At 41.7% G+C, this 24866-nt stretch overlaps 1 protein-coding gene across 6 annotated transcripts in view; it reads left to right on the top strand.

Moving 5' to 3' along the window:
- The first annotated feature begins 5378 nt into the window (after positions 1 to 5378).
- ubap2a (ubiquitin associated protein 2a) overlaps positions 5379 to 24866 on the top strand; it is a 122274-nt gene continuing 102786 nt past the window's right edge. For 3 of the 6 annotated variants that reach the window (XM_060855828.1, XM_060855875.1, XM_060855501.1), the window contains exon 1: positions 5379 to 5439. The gene's annotated coding sequence lies outside the window, so the exon portion shown is untranslated. The other 3 variants (XM_060855884.1, XM_060855577.1, XM_060855661.1) reach the window with 3 other exon arrangements.

Genomic DNA, 24866 nt, shown 5'->3' with positions numbered 1-24866 from the left:
TCCTAACTCATGTACTCAATGCACTGACCAATAAAGGCAACCATACCTTCTCCACTATCTTATCTACCTGCAACTCCACTTTGAAGGAACTATGAACTTGCATCCCAAGGTCTCTTTGTTCAGTGACTCTCCAAGCCCTTACCATTCAGTTATTAAGTGTATAAGTCCAGCAGAGAGATTGAACACAGTCTTCTAAAAGAGGCCTCACTGAAGTCCTGTACAGCTGAAACATGACATCCTGTACTCAATACACTGACCAATGAAAGCAAATGTATCTTCTTCACCATCCTGTGTACCTGCATCTCTGCTTTGAAGGAACTATGAACCTGCACCCCAAAGTTTGGCAACACTCCCCTGGCCCCTACCATTAACTGTAATGTCCTGATTTGTCTTATCAAAATGCAACAGTTCACATTTATACAAATTAAACTCCATCTGCCACTCCTCGACCATTGGCCCATAGAAGTGATCAGTGACAATTTCAGAGCCTGACCAATTAAGTATTTGATTTTAAAACTTATAAAATTTATAAATCTTAATTTTTCTTTTGTCTTTTGTAGATCTGTACCAGTAAGTAGATGAGGATATTATTTTTAATGTTTTACTGAGACCTGTTTCTTGATTAAAGTTTTATTATAAAAGATAGGTATTAGGTTATCATGGAGAAGTATTTTAAGGACAATGGTAACACTGAGCTTTTGAGAAAATGTGTTATGTTTATTTTTGGGGTATATTGTGAGTCTGTAGATTGCTTAAGGTGCAGAGATGGATTTAGTCGAGTGATATGGTCTTCCTGTCTGATGTGGAGATTAGGAGAATTTCAATGTTTCTGGAGATAGGCTCTGCAGGAAGTGTATTGGATTGTGAATCCTATCAGATAGCATGAATTGGCTGGAGCAACAGTAACATTGAGGATTTTACAGGAACAGGGATTGTGGTGAATGACATTTTGAGGAGGGTGGAAAACTGCAGATACAGTCAGGTAGATAGAAAAGGAAGGAGAGAGCAGGAAATGCAGGAGTCTTCTGTGACTATTCCCATCTCAAACAAATATGCTGTTTTGGATACTGCAGGGGCTGATGACCTCTCAGGGGAATATAGCACTGACAGCCAGATTTCTGGTACTGGGCATGGGTTCTCCTGTAATGGGAAGTATGTTAGATTCCAAGCAATCAATTGTGATAGAGGATTCGCTAGACTGGGAAACAGACAGATGTTTCTGTGGCCAATAGCAAGATGTCAGAAAGGTGTGTTGCCTTCCTGGTGTCAAAGTCAGGATGTTTCAGAGAAGGTGCAGAATAGTCTCAAAGGGAAGAGTGATCAGCAGAAGGTTGTTGTACACATTGGTACCAATGACATAGGAAGAGAAAGGTACGAGGTTCTGCAGAGAAAATATCAGGAATTAGACAGAAGGTCAAAAAGTAGATCCTTGAGGGTAGTAAAATCTAGATTACTCTTAGTGCCATGTGAGACTAGGAATAGAAGGACAGGCAGATGAATGCATGGCTGAGGAGCTGGTGCAGCGAGCAGGGATTCACATTTTTGGATCATTGGGATCACTTCTAGTGACCTGTATAAGAAGGGCAGGTTGTACCTGAATTGGAAGGGAACAAATATCCTGGCAGGGAGATTTGCTAGTACTACTTGGGAAGCTTTAAAATTGGGGGTGGGACCCAAAGAGATAGTGAAAATAGAAACAAGTATAAGGCTGGTACAGTGGAGAAGAGGAGCAAGTTAAATAGTCAAGTCAGGTAATAGCAGCCATTACCTGAGGTAAGACCGATAAATTAAAGTGCATTTATGTCAATGCAAGAGGCCTGACAGGTAAGGCAGATGAACTCAGGATATGTTTGGAACAATGGGACTGGATATTATAGCTATTACAGAAATGTGGCTCAGGGAGGGGCAGGACTGATTTTCCAAAATGTAAATGCTATTGGAAGGATAGAAAGATGAGGGTATAGTGGTGTTTTGGTTAAGGATAACATTACAGATGTACTTTGTGTATTCCTGGGTGAGCATCTGGTGCTGTTATATGGGTGGAAATGAGAAATAAGAAAGGGATGATTGCCTTCTTGGGATTGTACTGTAGGTTCCCCAGTAATCAGTAGGTAATTGAGGAGCAAATATTTAAGGAGATCTCAGATCTCTTTAAGAATAATAGGGTTGTAATGATAGGAGATTTTAACTTTCCAAATATAGACTGGGACTGCCATAGTGTTAAGGGCTTGGATGGAGAAAAATTTGTTAAGTGTGTACAAGAAAACTTTCTTATTCAATATGTGATGTACCTACAAGAGAACATATAGAACATAGAACATAGAACAATACAGCACAGAACAGGCCCTTCGGCCCACGATGTTGTGCCGAACATTTGTCCTAGCTTAAGCACCTATCCATGTACCTATCCAATTGCCGCTTAAAGGTCACCAATGATTCTGACTCTGCCACTCCCACAGGCAGCGCATTCCATGCCCCCACCACTCTCTGGGTAAAGAACCTACCCCTGACATCCCCCCTATACCTTCCACCCTTCACTTTAAATTTATGTCCCCTTGTAACACTCTGTTGTACCCGGGGAAAAAGTCTCTGACTGTCTACTCTATCTATTCCTCTGATCATCTTATAAACCTCTATCAAGTCACCCCTCATCCTTTGCCGTTCCAATGAGAAAAGGCCTAGCACTCTCAACCTATCCTTGTATGACCTATTCTCCATTCTAGGCAACATCCTGGTAAATCTCCTCTGCACCCTCTCCAAAGCTTCCACATCTTTCCTAAAGTTTCCAAAATTTGACCTTCTGTTGGGAAATAAGGCAGGGCAGGTGACTGAGGTATCAGGAGGGGAGCACTTTGGGGCCAGTGATCAAGATGTTATTAGTTTTAAAATAGTTATGGAAAAGGATAGACCTAATCTAAAAGTTAAAGTCTGAAATTGGAGTAAGGCCAATTTTGATGGCATGGGGCAAGAACTTTCAAACATTGATTGGAAGAACCTATTCATAGGTAAATTAATGGTTGGAAAGTTGGGGGGTCTTCAAAAATGAGATAATGAGAGATCAGAGACTGTTAGTGTGAAGGGCAAGACTGGTAGCTTAGGTAATGTTCGATGACAAGAGAAATTGATGCTCTGGTCAAGAAAAAGGAGCAATATGTCAGGTATAGACAGCTAGGATTGAGTGAATGCATAGAGTAGTATAAAGGGCAGTAGGAATGTACTTAAGAGGGAAATCAGGAGGACAAAAAGGGCGCATGAAAAAGCTTTGGCAAATAGGGTTAAGGAGAATCCAAAGAAATTCTACAACTACATTAAGGGCAAAAGAGTAACTAAGGAGAGAATAGGGTCCCTTAAAAATCAACAATGTCTCTATGTAAGGAACCAGAGGAGATGGGTGAAATACTAAACAAATGTTTCATCTTGGTATCTTGATATTGGAAGGACACAGAAGCTAGAGAACTTGAGGAAATAAATAGTGATATCTTGAAAAGTGCCCACATTACAGAAAAGTAGCTGCTGCATATCTTAAAACGCATAAAGGTGTATAATTCCTGGAACCTGATCAGGTTAACGCAAAACCTATGGGAAGCTGGGGAAGAGGTTGCTGAGGCATTTATATCAATAACCATGGGTGTGGTGCTGGAAGACTGGAGGTTGGCTAACATGATGCCATTGTTTAAGAAAGGCAGTAAAGAAATGCCGGGAAATTGTAGACTGGTGAGCCTGATGTCAATGGTGGGTAAACTGTTGAGGGGAATTCTGAGGAACAGGATTTATATGCATTTAGAAAGGCAAGAATTGGCTACGAATAGTTAACTTGGCTTTATGCAGAGTGTCGCAGTAATTTGATTGAGTTTCTTGAAGAAGTGACAAAGAAGATTGATGAAAACAGAGCAGTAGGCATTGTCTATATGGACTTCAGCAAAATGTTGGACAAGGTTCTTCATGGTAGACCGGTTAGAAAGGTTGGATCACATGGAATCCACGGAGACCGAGCCAATTGGATCAAAAATTGGCTTGAAGTAGGACAGAGAGGATGGTATTAGAGGGATGTTTTTTGAACTGGTGGCCTGTAACCAGTGGTAAGGATCAATGCTGGGTCTTCTGCTTTTTTTCATTAATATAAATTATTTGGATACGAATATAGGAGGTATGGTCAATTTGTTATTTTAAAATTTACTATTGGTCTTTAGCAGTTACTACCATCCAATAAACTTATTGTTTTCCTGTGATGTCACTCTTTGTTTTGTGTTTCGCGCCCAATCCTGGGCTTCAATTTATCCAATTCAAAACAAACCTTACAAACTATGAGCCAACAAAGCAAGCAAAAAAAATTTCTCCCCTATGCTTTGAATTCCCACACTGCCTCCAAATTCTCTGAACTATCTCCCAGACAGTGATGTGATCTCTCCTCCCTGAGCATGTACTAACTGATCCAATTTTCCCAATAACAGGTGTAAAATTAATTGGCCTGCAATTACCTGTTTGTTGTCTCCTTCCCATTTTGAATTACCGTGTTCCATTGCGAATTTTTGACATAAAATAATAATTGACATAAAAGGGACTTTGATTCAGAAGAGTAAATTTATATTTATTCTTAAAGATTGTGCATTACATATTTCACTTCAAACCTGAGCTCATTTTGTGTTTCTAAAAATGATATATTTTATGGGATATTATGTGGAAACATTGAATTTTTCTTCGCTATCAATTCTGAAGAACGGTCACTAGAGTCGAAACACTAACTTTGTTTTCTCTCCACAAATACTGCCAGACCTGCTGAGTTTCTCCAGCAATTTCTGTTTTTGTTGAGAACTTTTAGTGGAAGGTATTTAGTCCTCGTGGTGGAAAACATGATACATTTCCATGTTGGAAAATGTTTTGACTTTTCCTTTACAAAACTTTCTTGTACATTTAAAATACTTCCAACAATATCACAGAACACCATAATTCAATTGTAGTTCAAAAAAAATGAGAAGAAATAATACAGGAACGGTTTTCTTCTCTTCACTATGCTCCATGCTAAACAATCAATGGTTTCTACGTCAATATCCTCTTCAAACAAAACTACCAAATGAATGCTTTTAATACTTTATTTTTGTCTAACTTTGAATAAAGTTTTTATATAAATTGTAGTTTAAATAAACTTCGTCCAAATAATACATAATCACCAATAGCAACGGCGCTCGAAAATGACGTCAGTCATCTGGTCACATGAGGAAAAGGAAGAGGGAAAGAGGAGGAAAATTACTTTGTCGTTTGGAACAAAAAATACAAAAGAGTGATCTTAACTAAATAGTTGTTCTTATTATCGATCCGGAAAAGATATTTCTGAAAAGGAGCGATTGGCGGTGCGACGCATCGTGACGTCACGTGTTCAAGATGGCGGCGGGGATTTGAGGCAGTCACGTGGGCCGCGCGGCTTTGTGAGCACATTGACAGGTAAATGAGCGGTGGCTGGAGCGTTCACGCTCCGAGTGTGGCTCGTGGTCGCATCTGGGCCTTTTCAAATCGGCGCCGGGCTAACGGAAAGGTGACGGTGTGCGCGTGGGCCTGAGGGCGCTTCATTGACGTGCGGCGTGGGCTCGATGGTGTCGGTCCGAGGCCGCTGGGGGGATGGGGACTAATGGCAGGGGCCTAGACTTGGCCAGGGGACTCTGTGTCCCAAATCGCCCACCCTTGGGATCCGGGGATTCTGATCTACTCGCATCTTCCGGCAGTCTTCAAACTCAGCTTCACCACCATCGAGACCTGGGTCTCAGACCGGTAGCCACGGTTCTGATGGAAGGTCACTGACTTGAACCGTTAGCTTTGTTTTATTCTCGATCTGAGTATTTTCAGCGTTTTCTGTCCCCACCCCATTTCGCGTTTTTAATTCCTGTGGTATGTTGTGGTGCTAAGTTGTGATTGTTGTGGGCAAGGTATGTGGGGGGAGACATCACTGCCCTACTAGCGTTTTAATTAAACCGATAGTGGTTTAGTTTTGAAGTTGTGTGTTTTCCTTATCTTTTGGGAGTTGTTTCAATATGCCCTGTTATTGGATTATAGAACCGACGAAAAGTGCACGATGAAGCCACTTGGTAAGCTGGGCTTCTACTGGAGACAGTGTGCGGTTATTGAGATCAAATGGCAGCTTTAATGCACGTTCCAGACCGTCGAGTTGGAAAGAATGCAGTCTTGAGTTTGTTAGCATTAACGAGGTGTGCTTTTATTCTGTAGTTGGAATTGGACGGAGGTTGTTCTTGTTTCGATTTAGCTTTTAAAGTCTTAATGTTTTAACTGAAACATGAATAAAATCTGTAGAACAAAGTTTAATGCTGGCTTGCGTGAACCCCCGCTTTCATTGAGGTCAGTTTGATGGACAGGGAAGAAAGAAGTAGTGGTTGGAGGGAGTGGAAATATGAGCTTGACCCTCCTGATTTCAAAATACCAGACTCATCCTATTTTTAGATTTGAAAGTTGCCTTACGTTTTATTCTTGGATCCTCAGGTACTGAAGTTGTCAAAACATTATAAGTCAACATGGTGTGTTAATTTTGAGTTAAAATATTTTCCAAACAGTTAGTTGGCATTAACTTTCTGGGTTTAAAAATAGACTGCTATTCTGACATTAACTTTTTAGAAGTTTAAACTTGAGAGGCCAGGATGGACTTGCTCAGTGTTCTGTTATTGGAATTGAGGTGAAATTGTTGAATTTTGCCTCAGTGCAACTAAAATCGGGGAGAGAGAAATCAGCTTTTAATTCAGTGCCAGGTCTTGTTGAACATGTTAGTTAGCTGAGAAGTCTTGTAATTACAGTAGTGCAGTCTGCTAACCACTTGTCTAGGCTAAAGTAGAGAATATTTGTGTTTATGATAATGCAGGGAACTGAATATAGTTGGGTGGGAGTGGTGAGAGATAAAAATTGAAATTATATTGTGCTTTTCCACAATCACTGCTACAAAAATGTTTTATAACCATCAAAGTAGTTGAGAGATGTAGTGATTATTATATTGTTAGAAACTCTCAACTAGTTTGATCAGACAGACTGTTGCTTGAAGGACATTTCCAGGACACAGGAAAGTAAGATCCTGTCTGTCTTCAAAATAGTGCCACAGGATCTTTTACATCCTGTTGTGGTTCTGTTCGCTGAGCTGGGAATTTGTGTTGCAGATGTTTCGTCCCCTGTCTAGGTGACATCCTCAGTGCTTGGGAGCCTCCTGTGAAGCGCTTCTGTGATGTTTCCTCTAGCATTTATAGTGATTTGTATGTTCATGTCAGTTCCAGCTGTCCGTTGCAGTGGCTGGTATATTGGGTCCAGGTCGATGTGCTTATTGATTGAATCTATGGATGAATGCCATGCCTCTTGGAATTCCCTGGCTGTTCTCTGTTTGGCTTGTCCTATAATAGTGTTGTCCCAGTCAAACTCATGTTGCCTGTCATCTGAGTATGTGGCTACTAAGGATAGCTGGTCGTGTCGTTTTGTGGCTAGTTGGTGTTCATGGATGCAGATCATTAGCTGTCTTCCTGTTTGTCCTATGTAGTGTTTTGTGCAGTCCTTGCATGGAATTTTGTACACTACATTGGTTTTGCTCATGCTGGGTATCCGGTCCTTCGTCCTGGTGAATATAAATGCCGGAGGAAACATCACAAAAGCGCTTCACATAAGGCTCCCAAGCACTGAGAATGTCACCTAGACAGGGGACGAAACGTCTGCAGCACACATCCCCAGCTTGGCGAACAGAACCACAACAACGAACACCCGAGCTACAAATCTTCTCAAACTTTAAACACCTACGGGCGAGAGACGCTAAAACAAGCCAGGAAATGGGAATCCTGTGCCAACCGCCTAAGTGCCACATACGAACAACTCCGGTTCCGGCATGAATGCCGAAAGAATTGAATCCTTCCACCATGTGTCAGATAAAGACCACCAGTCAACAACCCATAAGCCAGGGACACAGCCAGACACAACGGATTCTGGATGATCCAGGTAATGATTATAGATGCTTACAACAGACTTCACAAATACAGACAAGAAATTGCGTGCCAAAAATCGTTAATTTCCAAAACCACCAATCAGGAATGGACCCGGACCATAGAACAGGCCGTCACCATAGGACAGAACAGGACCACACACCGCAAAAAAAAGGCACTAAAAGAAAAAATGGCCAAAGTAACACAACAGAGGACACCACAACACACACCTGGGTTAGAAACCTCTCCCACAGACAGCTCACAGACATGGAAAGTATAATACTGGCCAAGGGACTCAACTACAACCACAGGGACGCCAAGACATCAGACTTCCTAGTGACACTAGAATGCACACACAAGAACAATGGACTGACAGAAGAGACACAACAAACAGTGAGACAAAGTATCGTACCTCTGATAACAAGGAAAAGACAAATACATAACCTCAACGCCAAGGAGAGGGAAGCACTAAAATCACTAAGAAATGATAAGAACATAATCATACTACCAGCAGACAAAGGCAGAATGACGGTCATCCTGGACAAAACAGACTACATCCAAAAAGCGCAACAACTACTTGCAGATACCAACACCTACCAAAGGAGGGAATTTGACCCCACCCCACAGCTCACCGGTAGGATAAACAACATACTGAGGAACCGACAAAAAAACGGACAGATAACCAGGTTTGACCTACAAAGAATGAAACCTGAAAGCAACAACACCCCCAGATTCTATGGACTACCTAAAGTGCACAAACCAGACATCCCACTCAGACCCATAGTATCACTACCAGGGACAACATCACACAAACTGGCTAAAGAACTATAGCAGAAACTAAAACACCTGATCAGTGGACCCAGACACTATACAATCAACACAAGAATTCTTGGACATCATAGGAAATATACACATAGACAAGAAAGAAACCATGGTCTCATTCGATGTAATGGCACTGTTCACCTCTATTGACAAAACCCTAGCCAGAGAAACAATAGCCAACCTGCTGGACAGACAGAACAGACAACAGGACGTTGAACCTACCAACAAAGACGGCATACTCAAACTACTGGACCTGTGCCTCACAACACACTTCGCATTCAACAATCAAATATATGAACAAATCAACGGCTCACCCATCTCTGGATTCGTAGCAGAAGCGGTAATGCAAAGATGAGAACAAACTGTCTTACCGCAAATTCACCCCAAACTCTGTGTCAGATATGTGGATGAACCTTTGTAATCATTTAAAAACACAGAAAGAGAGAACACACACCGAATCATCAACACCACACTCACAGGAATCCGATTCACTCGAGAGGAAGAAAAGGACAACCAACTCCATTCTTAGACGTGATGGTACAGAGAATACTGAACGGAGAATTCACCACAAAGGTATAGAGGAAAGCCACACACACAGACCAAGTCCTGAACTACGAAAGCAACCACCCCAACACACACAAGAAGTTGCATCAAGACCCTATTCAAAAGGGCCACAACACACTGCAGTACACCAGAACTGCAAAAAGAGGAACAAGAACACCTCTACAATGTATTCACCAAAAACGGATACCCATGCAATTTCATCAACAGATGCCTAAGGGAAAGACAACGGAACGAGGGCATGCTGCAATCCAAAGGACTAGCCACACTACCATACACCAAGAGCATTTCTGAACTGACAGCCAGAGTACTGCGACCACTCATAACAGCACACAAACCAACAGCCACTCTCAGACAACAACTCACCAGGACGAAGGACCCGATACCTAGCATGAGCAAAACCAATGTATTGTACAAAATCCCATGCAAGGACTGCACAAAACACTACATAGGACAAACAGGAAGACAGCTAATAATCCGCATCCATGAACACCAATTAGCCACGAAACGACACAACCAGCTATCCTTAGTAGCCACACACTCAGATGACAAGCAACATTAGTTCGACTGGGACAACACTACTATTATAGGACAAGCCATACAGAGAACAGCCAGGGAATTCCTAGAGGCATGGCACTCATCCACGCATTCAATCAATACGCACATTGATCTGGACCCAATATGCCAACCACTGCAGCGGACAGCTGGAACTGACAACCAGAAGCGGCAGATACAAATCACTATGAATGCCGGAGGAAAGATCACAGAAGCGCTTCACAGGAGGTTCCCAAGCACTGAGTACGTCACCGAGACGGGACGAAACGTCTGCAACACAAATTCCCAGCTCATCGAACAGAACCACAACAACGAGCACCCGAGCTACAAATCTTTTCAAACTTCTTTTATATCCTACCAAGAAGGAAACTTGCCTCTGGTGACTTATTTGATCTAAAGACAATGCTCCAGGTAGACTGCATGAGTTATTTGCCTTGATGTTTCTTGCTCTCAAGGTTTGGAGTGTGACTGCAATGCTGAACCTTGTGACTTGTTCAGTGGTATTAACTACCTACTTATTATTTTTTGTACGTGAGAAAATAAGGCTTTTAATAAACACATGGGAAACCATGTTCTCTTTTTTTCAACATGCTTCCGCAGATCTGTACCTTCCCTCCGATTTGAATCAATAGCAAGATCCTGGAACATGGGCTCTTTCTTGTAATTTAGGAGGCATCTCTCTAAAAGGTGGGCAAAATGATGAAATTCATCATTGTCTTCACTCTGCCAACTGGGCCATTTCCCCTTTTTTCAGGGAAAGACTGTCAGGATCTCAGAGACTGAAGGTCCTGGTTTACTGGGCAGCAGTGATTCCCAGCTTCCATGTGTTTCAGAGACTCGCACAACTGCTACCTGCCACTTGAATGCATTTGAGAAGTACCACCATGTTCTCGAATTTCATAGAAACATAGAAGATGGGAGTAGGCTGTTCAACCTTTCGGGCCTGCTCTGTTTTTCAGTATGATCATGGCAGGTCATCAAGCTCAATACAGAGGAACCTCGATTATCTGAATTACACAGATGGGGAGTTTTTGCTCAGTTAATCAAATTCCAGATAATCGAATGCTGGATAACATAGTTTAGCTGAGCATTGGGGCATTACAGTCTTGCTGGATAAACTGATATTTGGATAATTGAATGCTGGACAATCGTGGTTTCTCTGTCCTCTCATTTCACCCTCCCCTATATCCTTTGATATACAATATCTATATCTGCCATCATCATAAAATCTGTTTTGGCTCAACCACTTTGTGATAGTGAATTCCACGTGCTCATCACACTCTGGATGAAGAAATTTCTTCTAATTTCAGTCCTAAAGATTTGTTCCTTATCCGATGACTCCTGGTTCTGGACCCTCCACTATGGGAGCAACCTTCCTGCATCTAACCTGTCCAGTGCTGTTGGAAATTCATTGGTTTAAGAAATTCCATCCATTCCCAAACTCATTCTTCTAAACTCTCGTGAATACTTTTCTAACTGAGTCAGTCTGTCCTTATACATCAGTCCTGTCATCCCAGGAACCAATTTGGCAAATCTTTGCTGCACTCCCTCTATAGCAAAAACATCCATCCTCAGATAAGGAAACTAAAACTGCACACATTATTTGAGGTGGCCTCAGCAATACTACACATAATTGCAGTAAGACGGCCTTGCTGCTAAAGTCAATGCTTTTGCTGTTGAAGGCCAACAATTTGCTGCCTTTACTACCTGTTGCACCTGCGTGCTTCCTTTAAATGTCTGGTGCAGAAGGATACCCTCAATTTACAGCCTTCAAATAATTTGCCTTCCTGCTTTTGCTGCTAGTGGAAATCTCTCATTTATCCACATGCTGCATTACCATGCATGTTTGCCTACTCATTCAGCCTGTCCAAATCACTGCAACATGTTTGAATCCTCCCCATGATTCATCCTTTCACCTAACTTTGTATTCAGTGGCAAGAAGTATAATCCAATAGTAGCATGTGTCCCAAGCAAATATGCCCAGCATGGAAGCACGAATAAATCAAAGCCAGTTTCACTGGTTAAGACATGCACAGTTGGAAGGAGACTTCCTGGAGGACCACAGACAATTTGGGTGTGTCTGCAAAGCATCTGTGAAAATGTCAGTGTCTCTGACAACCTATACAAGACCTTTAACATGTGACTGAGCAAAATTGAGAAAATTCACTCAGAAAGGCACCAAAGGTGTAGAGACTGCTTTTAACAATGCATGGAAGTACATTTTGATATTCATTCATTGAAGTGCTAATGTGAATTTCACATTACTATTAAAACTATGCCTTATGGTAAACCACTGTGTTGGAGTTGAATGAATTGCATTCAGTACAGTAGATGTAGCTGGTAGAATAGGCTGACTTTGAAAAGAACACTCTTGTTTCTTTTGATAAAGAAGTTGGATGAAATACCTGGCTTTCAAAAAAATTGTGGTCATTGTGTACAGTCAACGCTCATCTCATCTCGGACCTCTCCCTGTAACCCCTCCTCAATATATTTTTCTCCATTTCATGGAATTTTGCTAACTCTAAACTGGTTATCAAAGATGACTTGATTCTGTTCCCATTAGCCTTTCAGCTGAAATCCTAATGTACTATTCAGATGAATGCTGGAAGTGTTCTCTTAATCTGTATCGTATGACAAGTTGTCATTTTCAGCTGATTGCTCAAATGGGACTGAATTACCAATGAATTTGCCAACTGAGTAACTTGACCATTTCATTTAGTTGACTTGCAAAGTGAATTGATTTAATTTTACTTTTACATTAAATAATCTATCCATGCCTGTGAAGTAAGCACCCAGACATTTGGAAATGAATGCAGTGAAAGCTTGTGCTGAGCCAGGAAGGGGTAGAATCCAAAGTGGTGACGAAAAGATTGTTTGGAGAAACTGATTCGTGTGAACTTCATTAACTTGCCTGCCAGGCTTTATTCATCAGTCATGTTTCATTTGTCAAGTTTGAGTTGTCTTCCATGTGGTGTTTACTCAACGTAGGCTCAAGGAATGATATTTTTAAACATGTACATCATCTGGTCTCTATTGACGTCATTAATTTTCATGTTGTAGTCATAGAGATGTACAGCATTGAAACAGACCCTTCGGTCCCATTTGTCCATGCCGACCAGATATTCCAACCCAATCTAGTCCACCTGCCAGCACCTGGCCCATATCCCCCCAAACCCTTCCTATTCATATACCCATCCAAATGCCTCTTAAATGTTGCAATTGTACCAGCCTCCACCACATCCTCTGGCAGCTCATTCCATACACCCTCTTGGTGAAAATGTTGCCCCTTAGGTCTCTTTTACATGTTTCCCCCCTCACCCTAAACCTATGCCCTCTAGTTCTGGACTCCCTGACCCCAGGGAAAAGACTTTGTCTATTTACCCTATCCATGCCCCTCATAATTTTGTAAACCTTTTATAAGGTCACCCTTCAGCCTTCACTCCAGGGAAAACAGTCCCAGCCTGTTCAGCCTCTTCCTATAGCTCAAATCCTCGAACCCTGACAACATCCTTGTAAATCTTTTCTGAATCCTTTCAAGTTTCACAACGTCTTTCTGATAGGAAGGAGACCAGAATTGCACGCAAAATTACAACAGTGGCCAAACGATGTCCTGTACAGCTGAAACGTGACCTCCCAACTCCTGTACTCAATACTCTGACCAATAGAGGAAAGCATACCAAACGCCGCCTTCACTATCCTGTCTACCTGAGACTCCACTTTCAAGGAGCTATGAACCTGCACTCCAAGGTCTTTTTGTTCAACAACACTCCCCAGGACTTTACCATTATAAGTTCTGCTAAGATTTGCTTTCCCAAAATGCAGCACCTCGCATTTATCTGAACTAAACTCCATCTGCCACTTCTCAGCACATTGGCCCATCTGGTCAAGATCCTGTTGTAATCTGAGGTAACCCTCTTTGCTGTCCACTACACCTCCAATTTTGGTGCCATCTGCAAACTCACTAACTGTGTACCTCTTATGCTTGCATTCAAATCATTTATGTAAATGACAAAAAGTAGAGGACCCAGCACCAATCCTTGTGGCACCCTCCACCACCCTCTGTCTTCTACCTTTGAGCCAGTTCTGTATCCAAATGGCTAGTTCTCCCTGTATTCCATGAGATCCAACCTTGCTTATCAGTCTCCCATGGGGAACCTTGTCAAATGCCTTACTTATTCAATTTAAAAACTTCAAATCTGGAACCAATCATAATGGGAGTTATGGGATCTAGAGGGTGGTATATGTATGGAATGAGCTGCCAAAGGAAGTGGTGGAGACTGGTACAATTGCAACATTTAAGAGGCATGGTGGCGGAGGATTGTTTTTCAGACTGGAGGCCTGTGACCAGTGGAGTTCCACAAGGATCGGTGCTGGGTCCTCTCCTTTTTGTCATTTATATAAATGGTTTTGATGTAAGCATAAGAGGTATAGTTTGGAAGTTTGCAGGTTTAATGCTAAGGTCCTAGGTAGTGTTGCTGAACAAAGAGACCGTGGCGTGCAGGTTCATAGCTCCTTGAAAGTGGAATCGCAGGTAGATAGATAGTGAAGAACTTTTATGGTTTTTTTTATTGGTGGGGCTAGATTGCTTTGGAATATCTGGTCGGCATGGACAGGTTGGACCGAAGGGTCTGTTTCCATGTTGTACATCTCTTTGACTCTATGACTCTAAAGCCATGTTGACTATCTCTAATCAGTCCTTGCCTTTCCAAATATATGTACATCCTGTCCCTCAGGATTCCCTCCAACTTGCTCACCACTGACGTCAGGCACACTGGTCTTTAGTTCCCTGGCTTGTCCTCACCTCCCTTCTTAAACAGTGGCACCACGTTAGCCAATCTCCAGTTTTCCAGCACCTCACCTGTAACTATCGATGATACAAATATCTCAGCAAGAGGCCCAGCAATCATTTCCCTAGCTTCCCAGAGTTCTATGGTACACCTGATCAGGTCCCTGGGGGTTTATCCACCTTTGACCATTTCAAGACATCCAGCACTTCCACCTCTGTGATATGGACATTTTTCAAGAAGTCACCATCTATTTCCCTACAGTCTATATCTTCCATATCTTTTTCCACAGTAAATACTGATGCAAATTACTCATATAGTACCTCCCCCATTTTCTGCGGCTCCACACAAAGGCCGTCTTGCTGATGTTTGAGGGGCCCTATTCTCTCCCTAGTTACCCTTTTGTCCTTAATATATTTGTAAAACCCCTTTTGGTTTCTCCTTAATTCTATTTGCCAAAGCTGTCTCATGTTCCCTTTTTGCCCTTCTGATTTCCCTATTTCCTTTATACTCTAAGGATTCACTCGATCTATCCTGTCTATACCTTACATATGCTTCCTTTTTCTTAAGCAAACCCTCAATTTCTTTAGTCATCCAGCATTCCCTATACCGACCAGCCTTTCCTTTCACCCTAACAGGAACATAGTCATTTCTCCATTTATGGCAGCTTTTCATTCTACTTTTCACCTACATCTGTAGACCCGTATTTTATTTCTCGTTCTATTACCAACTTCCTTGTCCTAAATGTCATTTCAAGTTAAAAGTGATTTAAATTTTACTTTCAACTTCTTGCACTGGATTTACTACAGCAAACAAATTGGGTAGATTTTGATGGGGTGTAACTGAGGTTCTGATGACCTTTTGATTTTCTGTCCTGCTCTGAGTGCTCTGCCTTACATCTATACTATTCCAATGAAGCTTAATGTAAGCTTGAGGGCCAGCATTTCCTCTTTTGGGTGTTCGCCACCTTTTGGCAAATAGTACAAGTTCAATGTTTTCTAAGTTCTGTCCCCATTTGTTTTGAAGAGCTGTTGCTGATTCCTCTCTCCTCATTCTCACTGATTCTAGATAATATTTTCATTGCTTGTCCTGTTGTTGTTTTGCCTCATGATGCTTTTATTGAATCTTCCTGCATTCCACCCCATCATAACTTTTTTTTTACTCTCCCTTCCTTTTCTCACTATCTTAGTTCATTGTTGCATCTGGGTTTCCTGGTTCTGATGAAAGGTCAACAGCTTGAAATATTGCCTGTTTTTTCTGTATGCATAGTTGCTTGCTATCTAACACCTTTAAGCACTTTATTTCTATCTTCTAACATTTGAACACTTCATGGAGCAATGCCAACTGCAATGTGACTTTGTTATCTGTAGACAAAACCAGGTAGAGATTTTACCTAAAAGCATATTAATGAACCAGTTCAATTTTTCCAATAACCCTGAAACTTTTCTCATGATTTGTACATGAATATCAGAAATTTTCATAATATGCCATGACAAATTTGAACTAAATTGGTCGTCCTGTTGCATAAGTAGTAGACTACCATCCATCCAAAAGATGGAGGAGGCTTAGATAATAAGCGTGAAAGTCTAGATAGCCTCACTGTTTGAAGAGTTTGGTTTGGTGGGGCTGATAGGAATATGTTGGATTTGAGGGAATTTGAATAGGAACAGGAGTAACTATTTACCCTGTGGTGCTTGCTCTGCCGCTTATTGTGGCTGATTGTACACTTTGATGCCTTTTGTCCGCACAATCCCTGTAACTCTATGCATTGCTAATCACATATCACAAATCAATCAATTTTCTACATTTTAAACATACTCAAAATTTGAGCTTTCATGTCTATTTTCGGTTTGCAGACTTCATCCCATCAAATTTCTGTCTACTGAGGAAGGTTGCATTTCTATGGATCATTGCCTATGGCTTTTGGAAGAAATGTGATGTTTACTAAAGGCAGTAGAAGAATTGAGCTATTAGGTGTTAGCCTGTTGAAACATGTTTTTTTAGGACAAGAATAGAGTAATACTAAGTTATAAACCAGTACAATACTGGAAATCCAGAGGACTGGCAGTATGAGGAAAGATTTCAGGTTGACTCTTCAGAACGAGGAAATCTTAGCAGTGTAAGACTTTTAATGTACGTGATTGGAGGTTGACCATTGTAACATTAGTTTTTATGCTTTGGTTGAAAAGTATAAGGAAAAAGTCTGGAATCTGTTGCTAACTCAGTTTTAACCATGGACATGAAGCATTATGATTTGAACTGTTGACATGAAATCAGCTACCTTAGTTTCTTTGCTCCTCTTGCTCACTCTAACCTGTCTCCTCTGCACATGTTGCTCTCTCTTCTCTCAGGTCTAACTTGAGTTTATAACAAACCTACTGATGAGGCTGATGCTGTTGTCTTTGCAGGGGCTGTGTATCAATCCCTCGCAACCCACCTCTTTCTTTATCCTTCTGTCACTTTCACCTGGTCTATCTCTGACTCTTTACTATTCCATTCCTGGAATAGGATGCCAACCAATATCCACTGCAAATGACTTACTCCCAAAGTTATCTTTGCTTACTGTCTCTCACCCTCCTTCCTGCGAGGACTCCATTTTGTTCTTTCCAGTTTTTCCATTCCATATTTCAAAGGGATTTCAAACATATCCATGTTTCCTCAGTGAGGATCTCCCACCAATTATGGTTAACAGGTAGGTGTATCAGACCTATTCCTGCACTTCTGCCTTCACCCATCTCCTTCTCTTCCAGAGCAGCGATAGGATTCCCTTTGTCCTTATTTTCCACCCCACCATTGGTTTCATTGGCAATCTGTCACCCTCAGCAGAATACCATCACCAAATGCTTGTCCCCTCTCCTCCACTGTCAGTATTCCCTGGGGACTGTTCAATTATGTCCTGCTCCATTCCATTGCTCTAACATTATTTGCTCATATCTCATGGCACCTTGCTATGCAACCACAAATGTATGACACTTGTTCTTTCACCACCTATTATCCAAAGTTCCTAGCATATATTTCAGGTGAAGCAGCATTTTATTTATACTGTTCCAGTCTAGCCTACTGCATTCTCTGTTAACCATACAGTCAGTCTATGTTGGTATGAGACAGTGCAGATAACATGAGCACTTTGCAGAACATAGCTGCTCTGTCTGTAACAATGCCTCAGACCTTCAGTTCTTTGTCATTCTTTGCTCCCATACCGACGTTTCCTTCCTGGTCCTATTCCTGTGTTCCAGTAGAGCTCAATGCAAGGTGGAGGAACAACGCTTAATTTTTCCACGAAGGCACTTTATAGCTGCTTTGACCGCGTATGGTTTTAACAACTTTACAGCATGATCTTTGACCTTCATTTTGATTAAAATCCACCCACCCCCTGCCACATGTCTTTATCACCTTGGTACTTTGCCTTGTGCTGTTGGCCCCCTCACCATCGGTTCCAGTTGCTGCTTCTCCCCTCAGGCCACATTATAAAAGCTAGTATTTTCTAGCTCCCTTTTCACATTTGAAAACAGCCCTAACTGGCCCAGCATTAACTCTGTTTTCCTACTTGTGACTTCTTCAAATGAGATCCAGATTTGGCAATGTAGTCCTACAAAAGGGAAACTTTTTAAAAATGTAGTGTTTTGATGCTAGCAGGGAAGATGGAGAATCATTTGCAATTCTAAAAGCTGCAGCTCAACATTTAATATGCATGCTAGTATAGCTTGGATAGAAGATTGGCTAACAGTCAGAAGTAGAGTGGGAACTTTCAAACTGGCAGGCAGTGACTTGAATGCCAGATGGACTTGTGCTGGACTCAGCAATTTACTGTTTCTCAGTCATTTAATATGAATAATAATGTATCTGCTTACCCTGATATAAAGATAAAATGGATAAATGTAAGCAATTGACAGAACAGAGATTCCAGTTTTTTTTTAAAAGATATTTTTATTAGAAATTTAATATTTTGACAGATTTACAAAAATAAACAGAACTTTCAAGCACAAACATTAATATAAAAATAGATCTTAAATATATAATAATCAAAATTCAAAGGAATGATACTAAAGAAGAAAGAAAAACAATGAAACTCAGTTAACTACTAATCTAATCCACAATTATCCAGAGTGTATAGTTGAGTCACTTACATCCTTCAAACAAGAGAAAATGTTCTCTAAAACACTCATAACAGTAAAATAAAAAGGAAACTATTTCCAAACAATAAGAACAAAAAATAAATAAAACATGTTTGAATGGAGATCCTCCCCCTTGTTCTCAGGGGGCCTTACTTCCTTTCTAAAGGTCCACCATATCCTCTCCCAAACAGTGTCCCACCCTTGACCCGGGCGCTCCTTCATAGGATTTAGATATAATACTGAGCTAGAGTTAACAGTGAGCGCCCCACCCCCACCCCTCCCCACCCATACCTGAGTATATCTGATAGCATCAATGCCACGTACAAACACACATAACTATAAAATTACAACTCCAACAGATTACAGTTAAGTATAATAACATAAAATAGCAAGGGAAGACAACCCTGCTCCCAGAAGCAAAAGTAGAGTAAAGTATCCATTTCTCCCCACGGAGTGTGGAAGAGGCAAGCCAACATAAATTGTCTCTTACAATTTATTTAAACGAGTCTAAAAGTTCCTTAGCCTCTTCTGGTGATCTAAAATTATACTCGGATCCTTCGTGGGTAAAGCATAACGTCGCTGGGTAGCGTAAGGTGTATTGAATATTTAAGTTCCTTAGACATTTCTTCACCTCATCAAACGCCTTCCTCCTTCGTGCCAAAGCCGGGGAGAAGTCCTGAAATAACATAATCTTGGATCCTTCATGGATCATGGCTTTAGGATCCTTTCCAAGATTTCTGGAGGCATCCAGGAGTATCTGCCTCTCCCTATAACTCTGCATCCGGAACAGGACCGGGCATGGGCGCTGGTTTGGGCCAGATCCGCGTGCTGCGACCCGGTAGGCCCACTCCACCCTTACCCGGTCAGTTTCAGCCCCCAGGTTTAAAAGCTGGGGGAGCCATCGCTCCAGAAATACTGCTAACTGTCCCTTCTCTTCTTGTTCAGGGAGGCCCAGAAGACGGATATTCTTTCTCCGATTTCTATTATCCAGGTCATCCATGTAGATTTCAAAGGCCCGGACTCTCTGCTCCAGAGCTCGCACCTGTTCTGCAGCTGTTTGAGCTGCAGCCTTGGAGGTCGTGGCCTTTAGCTCCGCCCCCTTCACTCGGCCCTGTAATTCCTCGAGAGCTTGGCTGTGTTTCTGCAGCTTTTCTTCGAATGCATTCCATCTCTGTCTGGATTCTGCGATGAAATTGACGAGTGTTGTTTCCAGCCTGGCAATCATCTCTTCAAGGCCTGTTTTTACATCAGCTGCAGCCGGAGGAGGAGGGGAGGGTGGGGGAGGGGTCTTTGTTTTCTGAGAGCTGTGGGATCCCTTTGGTTTACTCATTATCCACTTAATATTAAACTGCTTAAATATAATAGTAAGCAGCTAATTAAGGTTAGAAATTTTTTTTGGGTGGTTTGGTAAGTGTGGTGGGGGTGAGTAACTCACTTTACCCAGGTTTTGGGAAGAGCACTGTAAACTCAGACTTGCTGAGTCGCCGCCATCTTGGATCTCCCGAGATTCCAGTTTGAGATGGCACACAGTAAAGGGCAGTGTTAGTCCTAAGAAAAGCCAATTTTTACTTGAAAGTTATGGGACTTGTAGGTTTTGATGTTTAAAGTGACTTGGTTATGAAAAGGACAAGGAGAGCAAAAAGCTAGCATGCAGTTAGAGTAAGCAATCGGAAGACCAATGGCATATTGACCTTCAGTGCAAGGGAATTAAAGTACAGCTTAAATATCTTGCGGCTATTGTAGTACCACATCTGGAATACTGCGTACTGTTTAGCGGTCTATATTCATGGGTATACAGAGGAACCTCGAATATCTGGCATTCAATTATCTGAATATCAGATTACCTAGAAAGATTTCAAGTTCCTGATGCTCAACTAAACTGTTATCTGGCACTTGTTTATCCGGAATTCGATTAACTGAATGAAATACAATTCCGCCCATGCCCTTTGGATAATCGAAGTTCCTCTGTAGTTGTATTGGTGATAGTATAGTGAAGGTTCACTAACTTTGGCCCTTTGGAATGGGATGGTTGTTGTACAGTTTGAAGCTGTAGTTATTGGAAGTTTAATTTGATTGAAACATTCAAGATTCTGAAGTGGCATGGTAGGGTGAAAACAGATTACTCCTTCTGGTTGAGGAATCCAAAACATATGGTCACTGTCTGAACTTAATCGACTGATCACTTTGGACTGAAAGGAGAAGAAACTAGTTCACTCAAAGGGTTGTGAATCTTTGGAAATCGGTGTCTTAAGGAGTCCATATTACAGAAGAGGTGCTGGAGGTCTTAAAATGCATAAAGATAGATAAATCCTTGAGACCTGATCAAGTATCTCTCGACGTTGTAGGAAGGCAGGGAAGAAATTTGGGACCTCTGTCAGATGTTTGACAGCCATGGCTGAGGAGCTGGAAGACTGGAGGGTGGCGAATGTTAATGCATTATTTAAGAAAGGCTGCAAGGAAATCCAGACAACTACAAGCTGAGTCTGACATCAGTGGTTAAGTTGTTGGAGGTGATTCTGAGAGGGGATTTAAATGTATTTGGCAAGGCAAGGACTGATTTGGGATAGTCAGCATAGCTTTGTCCATGGCATGTCATGTTTCAAATTTTGAGTTTTTTTGACGAGGTGACAAAGAAAATAAATGAAGGCAGAGCAGTAGTCATATCCTACATGGTTTTAGCAAGGCCTTCAAGGTTCTGCATGGTAGACTGATTTGTAAAGTTAGGCCACATAGGATCTATGGAGAGCTAGCCAATTGGATGCAAAATTAGCTTGACAGTAAGAGACAGAATTGGTGTTACAGGTAGACAGGGTGGTGAAGGTGGTTTTTGGCATGCTTGCCTTTGGTGAAAGCATTAAATTGGAGTTGGGACATAATGTTAGAGCTGTGCAAGACATTGGTTAGGCCACTTTGGAGTGCTGCGTACAAAACTTTAAAGGATGTTCCCAAGACTGGAAGGTCTGAATTTGAAGGAAAGGCTGGTTAGGCCTCCTAGAGTGTAAGAGGTTCAGGGGTGACATTTTTAGAGGTTTTAAAATCATGAAGGATAGATTAGGTGAATAATCGAGGCTTTTTTTTATTCAGGGTAGGCAACTCCAAAACGATTGGGCGTAGGTTTGGGTAAGAGGGGAAGGATTTAAAAGGGACTGGAGGGGCACCAGTTTCACACAGGATGGTGAGTACGTTGAATGAGTTGCTGGAGGAGGTGATATAGCAGAGTACAACTATCTTTTTACAAAAGCATTTGGACAGGTACATGGCTAAGTTGAGTTTAGAGGGCTGTGGCCAAATGTAGGCAAATGGGGCTGCTTCAGTTTTGGAATGAGTTGGGCAGATGAATCTGTTTTTGTGCTGTATGACTCTTTGACCTTCATTGTCAGTTTTGATCACTGAATCTGTGATCACTGGAGTAGGATTGATTTTTGGGATTTCAGCATTGAGAGATCCACACAACTGGCAGAAAAGTGGAGTTGAACACATCAGGTGTGATTGCACTGAGTAAGTGTGATGTGCTGTTATGGCCACTTTTTGCTTTCTCTTGTTTCTTTTCTACCTGTAGTGTAGCATCCAACTGATGCCTTATTAAATATACCTTGTACTACTGCTCCTGAAGTGGTATTTTGCACTTTGTATTGAACCAGTGTTGGCTGGATGAAATTAGTGCTGGAAAGTAGTTCCTCATGACCAACAGTTCCTCATGAATGGCCTCTGAGCTGAACATATAGAAACCATGTTATTGCTGCTAACCTGCTTCACCTGCACACCATGCTCATTATCAAGATCTACAGTATACTTCTGGGCACTGGATCAATTCTGCAATGTTGGGTACCTCCTTTTAAATGATGGCAAATATTGAAAATGAAATTCAACATCTACATCACTACTGACTTTGCCATCTGAAGTGTGTTCAATGATGACCTTGTGCCAGGCACTTAGGTTATATTTTAGAGCTCTAGTGCTATCTGGCCTTTTGTGCATATCTGGGACATAGACAAATTACAACAGACACCATAAAAGCCAAAAGAAATATTGCCAGGAATGCCCTCAAAAATCCTGCAAATCTAAAGGCGGGATAATATCAGTATTCTTTCCAGCCAACATTAAGGCACTGAGAAAGTGAGGCAGAGTCGAAGAGTGTGATGCTGGAAAAACACAGCCAGTCATGCAGCATCTGAGGAGCAGGTGAGTCGATGTTTCGAGCTTAAACTCTTCATCAGGAATGAGAGAGGACAGCATTATGTGCTGTCAGTCAGGTGTGTTCAGCAGGCCACATCATCTACAGGTTTGAAACAAGACTTCTAAATTGCAAGCTTATCACAACAAGTAGATGCCATGAGGACAAAATGCCTTGAGACACCCTCCGACCCTCCTTGGGCAAAAAGATACAATTCCTCCAACTAATGGGAATCTCTCTTCTGAGCCTGCCAAATTAGAGAAGTGTGTGCAAATTTGTCAAACATTTCTGCATCATGTGCAGGTGGAGCCTGGCTTCAAACTTGAATGAATGTGTAAAACCTCAAACATTGTCTCTGCCTCTTAAAATACCACCTGCCATATCTATGGTGGACTTAGCTCTGCAAACCACATCTCCAGTGGAATAAAATCATTCTGACTTGAGGAACTGCTGAAGATGGCAACCCTAAGAAGGAAAATAGTCTCAATTTGGGCAATGGATGAAGCAAGCCATCTTGCTGTGCTGCTTTGAAGTAAATGTGTCATTTCTCCATGACCAAGATGCCACCATTCAGCCAACCATAATCTTTTCTAGTACAAAATGAGCAATGTGATAGTATCACTGTGATGCCAGGTATGTAACGTGTACATCTCATTGACTTGCAGACTGTATTGAAAATATTGCACTGACTCTGGGCAGTTGCACTCAGTCATTGCTGGCCATCCTCAGGATACGCGGTCCTGCAGTAGGTTTATTTCTGTAGTTGGAGAGCACTTCAACGATTGCCACTGTATTGGAAATGAGTAAGGTTCAGAGTTGGCCTGCAATTTTTCATTATCATGTGCTATAATCTACATGTCCTTTCACAGAGCTCCATTCTACGTAAGAAAAGGAAGCTGTGTGCGTATTGCTCCCTTTTTAGTAGCAGAAGGGTTCTGAAAGACTCTCAATTCTTGCTGAAACCCAAAGCAAACACCTTGACCAATTGCTCTGCTTGCTTGATAGAATGCTAATCAGCTGGCCAAGGTTGAGTTAAAGAATGAAGCTGCAACTTGCTGCCAATCAGGTATCCAGCTAATCAGCCTGTTTTCATGTTGCCTAATTTTCTTTTTAAGGGATGAGGAGTGTCACTGGTTAGGCCAGCATTTATTGCCTATCCCTACTTGTCCAGAGGGCAGATAAGTGCCAATCACATTGGTGTGTAGTAAGGGTCACGTAGGTCACATCAAGTGAGGATGGCAATTTCCTTTCCTAAAGGACATTAATGGGCCAGCTGGGTCTTTCTGACGATTGACAATAGGCCATTTAGACTCTCCTCTAATAATTCCAGATTTTAGTTAATTCAAATTCCACCTTGTACCACGGTGAGATTTGAATTCAGGTCCCTGTATGACTCTGTCTCTGGAGTAACATCCTAATGGTATTGCCACTAGGCCATTAGCTCCTCTGTGATTGGCGTTCCCTTTCCAAGTTTCTTTCGTCCTATTTGTACAAGATGAAAAGGTTTGTCTTGGATATTTTTTCAGCAATGGCAGATGGAGTGTCATGTGGGAAAGTGTGAACTTCCTTACTTTGGCAGGAAGAATAGTAAAACAGTATATTATTAGAGAAATTGTAGAACCTGTGGTATACAGGAATCTGGGGGTGTTGGTACATTTACTCACGAGAGGTTAACATTTCGGTGTAGCCAGTGATTTGGACTCTCGCATTGCAGGAAAGTAAGGATGTTTTCTATGGTTGCCTGGTTTGAAAGAGGTAGCTGCAAATACTCTGGATGTATCGGTCATAATTTTCCAATGGTGGTTGGGATTTGGCGATATACCAGACGAGTGGAAAATTGCTAATCTAATACCCCTATTCAAAAATGGTGGGAAGCCTATGGACCAATAGGCCTAATCTGTTG

This window comes from Hemiscyllium ocellatum, chromosome 1 (assembly GCF_020745735.1).
Source record: "Hemiscyllium ocellatum isolate sHemOce1 chromosome 1, sHemOce1.pat.X.cur, whole genome shotgun sequence".
NCBI classification, from domain to species: Eukaryota; Metazoa; Chordata; class Chondrichthyes; order Orectolobiformes; family Hemiscylliidae; genus Hemiscyllium; species Hemiscyllium ocellatum.
This window is presented reverse-complemented; position numbering and strand designations above follow the sequence as displayed.